The following is a 9116-nucleotide window of genomic DNA, read 5'->3' on the forward strand; positions in this document are numbered from 1 at the left end:
CAAATTTCTACCAAAATCTACAAGTTTTATAAAAGTTGGTTCCCACCTATCTTTCTAAGTGTAACATCTCCCACTCCCCTAACACTGACATTCCAACCACTCTCTTCCGTCAAGTAATCCAATAGGCCATTTCCTGCCTCGGCTTTGTGCAAATTGTCCAGGCAGCCAGCCTACAATGGTCTTCGCAGACTTTTGCTTAACTACTGCCCTCCTTTCTTCCTTATATCTCACAATATAGCATTCCTTTGTGCTTATAGTTTAGCTTCCTTTCAGGTGTCAGCTTTCACTAAGGCTGACCCACTACTGGAAGCAAGTTCCCCTTGTAGTTTCTCTCTGCCTCGACTTATTACTTCCTTTATGGCTCTCATTACAACTTGTTGTTTTACTCGTTTGTCTGTTTTCTGTTTTTTGGCCTGTCATTCCCTCTAGAATTTTAGTTCTACAGCTCCACAGTTGTGAGGACCATGTTGATATTGTTCACTATTATAGCCTCAACATCAGACCCAGCACACTTGGGAAGAACTCGACTACTACTGGTTGAATGGCTTAGTATTAAAAAGGAGGAAAGTCAACTAAATTGCTCTACTATTTTATATTTTTTTAGGAATTCAACACCAGGTATGAACAAAACTGCTTCAGTTTATCAAAATGTCTTTCAACTATTGGTCCTTTTACTACTTTTAAATATATATGGGTCCATTTTATATGAGAGTAACAATACAACAAATTTAAAAGTATTAACAAAAATACTGCTTCCAAGAGCATTTCCTAGTCTCCAGTGTGCTTTCAAATATTTACTGCAATTGAAATACAGAAGGTAGGCATTATTTCCATTTTACAGATACAATCATTAAGATTCACAGAGGTCAATGAATTGCCTAAAATAACAGTTTTTAGTGGTATAGTTGAGGCTTGAACCCAGTTCTCCTGGCTCCCAATCCAGTCAGTCCTTGTTTCTTTTACTTTTTTCTATTTTGTATTTTGTTTTGGTGCATACTTTCAGTCTTTTTATTTTTTACATATTTTTTTTATTTTGAGAGTACATTTATTTAAGCTGGGGATAGTGAAACAAGGACGGGCCTAGGATAGAAGAAGCAACAGGAGAGAGCTTAGGCGGAGCTGCTTTGGCTCTTTGGGAACGTTATGGGAAAGAAGTGAGCCTGGAAGAGGTTGCTGTCAGCTCAATGGAGAGTCAGAGAAAGGGAGCCTTGGGGACAAGTTCAGGAATTAGTCCTGGGCGAGCTGCCACTGCCCATTGCTCCCCTAGTTGCAAATTTTGTGGGGTTCCTTAGAGTTTAGGAGGTGCACGCCTGTAGGGGACTAAAAGGGAGAAGGAAAAGGCATACTCCCAGGAAGGAGAACATGCCACTTTCAGCCTTTTTAAAACTAGAGGACAGAGTAAAGTATACAAATCCTAAGTGTATAGCTTGATGAATTTTTACAAAGTGAGTACACCCAGATCAGAGCAGAACATTACCTGCAACCCAGAAGTCTCCTTTATTCATGCTGCCTACCAATTAACTACCCTCAATGGTAACCACTAATGTGGTCACCAGTAATATGTAACTTACTATATACAAGTTAGGAACTATATAAAAATGCTTTTTACAAAGAAATCATTTCATAAACTAACACCAGACAAGTATCCAGAAATGAAAAAAGAAACTACCTTATATTTCACAATATAGCATTCCTTTGTGCTTATAGTTTAGCTTTCTAATAATTGGACTGCAGATATATCCTTTATTATCTCTGTACAACCAACACTGACCTGAGTACACCACAAATAGGGAGATTCCAGGGTATCAAAAAGCCAGCTCCTGATCTGATGAACTTAACTTACCAACAAATGGGGAAATCTATTTCTACAGGTGATGAAAACCAAAAGGAAAAAAGCTATACTAATCTTAAAATCCAATGAAGATGGTAAATGACTCTGAAAGCCAAAAGAAACCCAAGCCATAAAGCCCTCAAGAGAATTCTTTAACACAGAAATGAGCAGTAAGTTCTCTAAATCTTAAAGAATGGATGTTTTATAGAAAGTAAACTAGGAAAGTAAGGCTGTCTCATTCTATCTGTCAAATAAGTCTTTAAAGTAAGCATCTTATGGGCCAAAAATCTTATATAAACACTAGAGGCCCAGTTGCACGAATTCGTGCACCAGTGGGGTCCCTTAGCCTGTCCTGCGGGATCAGGTCGAAATCGGCTCTCTGACATCCCCCGAGGGGTCCTGGATTGCGAGAGGGCGCAGGCCAGGCTGAGGGACTCCACCGATGCACGATTGGGGCTGGGGAGGGGTGCAGGAGGTTGGCCAACTGGGGAGGAAATGCAGTAGGGTTCCAGGGTGTGTCTGGCCCATCTTGCTCAGGCCCCATCGGGCCAGACCCCAGCAGCAAGCTAACCTACCGGTCAGAGCATCTGCCCCCTGGTAGTCAGTGCACGTCATAGGGAGCGGTTGAACATCCTTAGCATATCATTAACATATTACGCTTTGATTGGTTGAACAGACGACTGGATTACCGGACACTTAGCATATTAGGCTTTTATTATATAGGATTTAGGTACAAATTATTAAACTACTACATCTGTTATTGAAACTCAAGAGAAACCATACACTTAAGTGCAGCAATGTAAAAATAATGTAGCCAAAAGTAATTACCTTGAAACTAAATAACCCATCAGAGAACTGCCAACCTGTAAACAATTAAAAATGACCTTAACCTACCCACTATTGCTTGATATAAGCTGGTCGTGGTTCCATGACTTACTGACTTTGGGCAAATTATTTAACCTCTCTGGGTCTCAATTGCTGGCCTAGTAACATCCTATCCTATGTAATAAAAGGCTAATATGCAAATCGACTGAACGGCAGAAAGACTGGTCGCTATGGCACACACTGACCACCAGGGGGCGCTGCTCAGCTAGAAGCTGGGCTCAAGGCTGGTGAGTGCAGCGGTGGTGGCGGGAGCCTCTCCCACCTCCACGGCAGTCAGACATCCCCTGAGGGCTCCCAGACTGCGAGAGGGTGCAGGCCGGGACGAGAGAACTTCCCCCTCTCCCCCGCCCTGTGCACAATTTTCGTGCACTGGGCCTCTAGTGGAATTATAAAGATAGTACTACCTCATAATTATTGTGAGGATTAAATGACATAAAGGTAAAATGTTTTGAGCAGCTGCAGAAACCGAATAAATGTTCGATAAAGGCTAGCTACTGTTGTTTTCTCCAAACTGATGCAAATAAGTTACTTGAAGTCACATCCATGACTTAACACTACCTTTGAAACCTTCACAAACCTTGATGATTAATGGCTCATATAAATCTAGAACCTTAAAAGCTGAAGAAGATTTTAAAAGTCTCTGGAACATTAATTACACTTAATTCAACAATAATAAAACTCATGAGAGATTATTAAATCTATGCCTAAACATTTCTAGAGACAGAAACTTGCCATCTCACAACACATATAGGAAAAGTTCTAATTACTAGAATGTTCTTTTTAAAGATTTTATTGTACGGATTACTGCCTCTCACAAACTTCTTATCTGCAAAGCTGAACTCACTAGAGGGCATCACAATATTAGGAGAAATCATCTATCAGAAAGAATCATAAAAAGGAAAGCATCACTTAACATGTATTCTAGCTAATAGAGAAATACTGCATCCAGTTGTATAAAGCATGCATGTTAATTAAAAAATTATTTTGTTTAAACATACATTAAAATATTCAGAAAGAATTAAAAGTAGGTTAGGTTATAAAATCATAATACTTACATGTTCTTATGTATAAGGTAAGTGATTCAGATTATCAGAAAGCTTGGGTTCTTTCCAACTGCACAATACGTCATCCCAATAATTTTAAGCAACTTTATTATATATTTACAAAAGCAAAGCATATAAAACCTTGTGACATACTCCAAGTCACCAACAGCTTTTCATAAAAATACCAGTGGCAAAAAGAAAATTATCAACTTCTATAAAAAAAATTCAAACCTGAATCTGTGTATAACCAATTATTTAAATAAAAACCGAATTATTTTAAAATGTCTGTATTCATTTACAAAGTGATGATACAACTGTAAACGTTCATCAGGCTCCAAGAGTGTCCAGCAGAACTGTTCTCAAATATCCTCTAACTCCCACTTGTAATTCATAGTCACATATACAGGAAAAACATGAAAAACTTGGCACTGTTTATAGCACACCCTTCCACCATATCGCATTCCGATTCTTTGTGAGATTGCGTGACTAAGTTGTAGGTAACAGAGATATGCAGATTCTATCCTGTCAGGTAGAGGTTTCTACTGACTTCCCTCACTGCTACCTGGCTTCCCTCCTCCCACAAACCACTTTTGTCTCCATTTGCAATCCAGTTCAACATTCCTTTATTTCATATAAATTTGTGGGTGTTTTATTTATTTTATTTTTTTACTTTTCCTTTGAACCAGTTATACCACTTGCCTGACTCCTTCACTGATTATCAATTAAATAAAATCCTTAAAACATGTTTATCTGTATATCTGTATGCCATTTTATCATCGCTTAACATACTAGTCAACTTTCTTACTATTGGAATGACTTTGTTCAGTAAGATATTGTTAGATTATTAACACAGAAAGATACTCTCAACAGTGAATATGAATTGAACCAGAAAGATCAATCTCTCCATATAAATTATTATACAGACCTCTGGCTTTTGTAAATATCAATCCCTTCTGAATTTCCTTCCATGAATGAAGTCATGAGCACTGGATGAAGCAAGGAAATTAGATTTCAGAACCTGGAAAGCCGAATGCAGACTGTGGATAATGGTGAAGCCAAGGAACAGCAACCACAACAAGCTGCTGCCCATTCGTCTCCATTATCCACTTAATGATCCCTTTTAAAAAGTTAAAACAACTGAGGACAAGGGTCAATCCAAAAGCAGAATGCATGTGAGAAGACAAAAACATAAGTTTGGTAGTCTGCTCTCTGAAAGGTTTTCAAATTTTGCCATCACTTTGAATGTGTCCACCTATCTATCTATCTATCTCTCTATCTATCTATCTATGAAAGCCTAAAATGCAAATTATCCCCACGGGAGTTCGACCAGGAAAGGGATTGCTCGCTATGACATGTACTGACCACCAGGGAGCAGCACAGAATGAAGGAAGGCCCCAGCCGGCAGCCGGGAACCAGGGAAGGGAGGCCCCAGCCGGCAGCCAGAAGACCCCAATCAGCCCTGATCACTGGCCAGGCCTAGGGACCCTACCCATGCACAAATTTTGTGCACTGGGCCTCTAGTCCATCCATAAAAGTAAGTATATTTTCATGTCACTTCAGGAGAAATAAACACAAAAGTATTTAGTTTTACAAATTATCAAGAATATAATTAGGGAGAATTATAAAGGAAGTAAAGAGATAAGAAACATATTGACAACAAAATCAAAGAAAATGTTCCAGATGTAAGTGATCCAAATGAGGAGACCTGGGTGGCTTCTAAGTCCACCAGGTTCTTCTCCACATACCTGCTCTTTTATCCCAAAGACACTAACTAAAATGAAAAGGATCAGAATAATTTCAATTCCTTTTACTACTAAGAGGCACACTGTAGTGGCTAATTTATGTGTCAATTTGACTGACCAGTGAGTACCCAGATTAAACATAATTTCTAGGTGTGTCTGTGAGGGTATTTCAGCATTAGATTAGCATCTGAATTGATGCATTTAGAAAAACAGATTACCCTCTCCAGTATGGTGGTATCAAGCAATCTGTTGAGGACCTGAATAGACCAAAAGGCAGAGGATGGAGAATTCACCCCCTTCTTCCCACCTCACTGAGCTGCATGGGTGGGACATCTCATCTTCTCTGGCCCTTGGACTGGGATTTATTCACACCATTGGCATCACTAGTTCTCAGGCTTTGGGACTGAATTACACCACTGGCTTTCCTGACTCTCAATCTTGCAGACAGCAGATCATGAGACGTCTCAAACTTCATAATCATGTGAGCTAATTTCTCATAATCAATCAGAACATCTCTAAGCATGTCCTCGAATGAGGATTAACAACAACAAAAACCACACCACAATGCCTGACAAAGGGTAAGCACAGTGCATCTGAAATGGGTATCCTACAATTCAATTCTGACAGTCATTACCTGGATTAGAATCAGATCCCACAAGTTAAAGGGCAAAGTACCCAACAAGGCTGTTGTTGCTTCTGATGTCCACAAGCTAACAGAATTTCTATCCAACTTGGCTACAATTTGGGGTTCCCACAACCCTCCTACACGTGCAGTAATTTACTAGAATAGACAGAGCTCATTGAAAACACTATACGTAAATGATTATAGTTTTATTATAAAGGATAAGACTCAGGAACAGCCAAATGGAAGATGTGTAGGGCAAGGTCTAGGAGGACAAATTCAGATGTCACCCTCCCAGCAGATCAGTGGGTTGATCAACCAGAAACTCCATTGTCCCAGAGTTTATATACAGAGCTTCACTGCATAGGCATGATTAATTAAATCACTGGCTACATGACCAAACTCCAATCCCTCTCCCAGCCCAGAGATAAGGGGGTGATCTCAGAGGGAAAGTGGGGGTGGATGGGTAGGAGGAGATCCACCAAAGAACTTGTATGCATATATGCATAACCCATGGACACAGACAATGGGGTGGTGAAGGGGGGGCGGGGAGGAGGACCTATGTAAAACTTTCAACAATAAAGATTTTTTATTTTTTGAAATAAAAAAATTAATTAATTTAATAAAATCTCCAACCCTCTAATGAAGAGCTAAGTCTTTCTGGTGTGACTAGCCCCTACCCTGGAAACTATTGTAGAGACCACCCTTAGTCACTTCAGTAGCATAAACTCAGGTATGGTTTAAACTCAGGTATGGTTTATTATGAAGAACAAAAGATACTCCTACCACTTGGGAAATTCCAAGGGTTTTTGAAGCTCTGTGATTGAAGCCAGGGTTAATGACCAGATATATTTTTTATTATATCACATACACAATAAATGGAAGTTGTTATTTTAGAAAATAGTAGGCTATAAAAATAACACAAGCATAAAAATGAGAAGTAGAGAAAAACATCAAAAGCATCACAAAAGAAGCAATAGAACAAATTGAGTATGAAGGTTCAAGTCTAGATGAATAAATAGACAAAAGCAGATATATCCAGGTGGAAAATTAAGCTGGAATTGAGAATGAATTTAATGCTAGCCCAGTTGAGACCAAAGGCAATGACCAGGGATTTCAAACAGACACAGGACAGATATGAATCTAGAGACAGGAGAGCACATGGCCAGAATTAGTTGTCAGAGTTATCCACATAGTTAAGATACCCCACTTACCCCCAAAGCCTTCACTACTCAAAGGATACCAGCTAATGATCTCACATAAGCATCTATCTGAGTTAAATAAAAACAAGGTATTGTACACAGCATCAAAAGGGCTGAACTCTAGAACATTGGACTTTAAACAAAATGGTACCTCACTTTTAACATAAAGATTCAAAAAGAATCACATGACCAAATTCGAAACAGAAATGCCAGGTTTTGTTCTTTGACCAAAATGTACCATTTTATTTTCTATCAACAGGAAACTTACAATGCATCTCTCTAATAGAAATGTTTATTTTTCAAAGAAATGTTTATGAAACAACTATAGAACACTTCAACAACAGCAATATAAACAGAAATGTGAATGATCTATTCACAGAAGCTTCCTGTTCAGATTCATGAAGCAGGATGAACACTCTAGACATAGAAACCATTACAAAGACTTACTCAAAGCTTTTAGAAAGTACATTCAATAACTAGAAACTGCCTTGTTAATGGTCCATAGTTCAGAAGCATCACAATTTATTTTCCCCACACTGCACACATCATCTCATCCTTTTGTTGCTAGCTTCTCAGAAAAAGAGTCCCAACTCTGTCTTTCAGCCAGTGAAGATGACAAATGGGAGAAGAAAGGGAAAATGGAGTTTGGAACAGCATACCGGGCTAGTAAGATGATTCACAGTATAAAAAGGCTATCATGGGCCATGGAACTGAGACATTCAAGTACTAACTGGATTAATTAACAGGCTTATTAACTCAGGAATCCAGGAGGATGGTAATGGTCACAATACTTAATATAGGAATGCCGGAAGAGTAAAGCTAGAGCCCAAGATATGTCCCATCCATCCATCCTCCTCATTCCCCTTCCCAGTCTAGGGAGAGCAGGAGACAGCAATGCTAAAACTGGCCAGGCCCTTGAAGCTTCAGCTTTTCCCTAATAGCAATACCCCTAGCTAGAATATGGACAGGGAGGACAAAATCTGAGCCTAGATCCCAATCTCCAGAAGAAATAGAGTAAGGGGCAGCTCCCCTCCCCACACTACATAACACTTGGAGTATTCAAGTTCCAAAGATAGCTATAGGAACTCAAAGAAAGCAGGCATGCATCTACTAATTTAGTCTGATTCTAAAGACAAATTACAAGGACCATTTTATTTTGCATAAAACTTTAAAAAATGTTTGTATTAGGCAAACTGCTGCTTTTGTTTATAGTATTTAATTTAGTTATATCAAAATGAATGTATAAACCAGTTATAACTATAGGTATGTACCTATGTGTAAACTCCTTGTTGTTCACAAGATAGACATTTTCCACTGAGGCTTATTTTCATTATCCTAAACCAGTGGTCGGCAAACTGCGGCTCGCGAGCCACATGCGGCTCTTTGGCCCCTTGAGTGTGGCTCTTCCACAAAATACCACGTGCGGACGCGCATGTACAGTGCGATTGAAACTTCGTGGCCCATGCGCAGAAGTAGGTATTTTGTGGAAGAGCCACACTCAAGGGGCCAAAGAGCCGCATGTGGCTCGCGAGCCGCAGTTTGCCTGTGGCTCTTCCACAAAATACCACGTGCGGACGCGCATGTACAATGCGATTGAAACTTCCGTGGCCCATCGCAGAAGTCGGTATTTTGTGGAAGAGCCACACTCAAGGGGCCAAAGAGCCGCATGTGGCTCACGAGCTGCAGTTTGCTGACCACTGTCCTAAACTAATAGTAGCCGAGGATGCCCTTGGATTGAACCATTCCCTAACTTGTTCCAATTACATAACCCACAGAAGGCTCAGATCTTCC

The sequence above is a fragment of the Myotis brandtii genome, unplaced genomic scaffold, assembly GCF_000412655.1.
Source record: "Myotis brandtii unplaced genomic scaffold, ASM41265v1 scaffold953, whole genome shotgun sequence".
Lineage (NCBI taxonomy): Eukaryota > Metazoa > Chordata > Mammalia > Chiroptera > Vespertilionidae > Myotis > Myotis brandtii.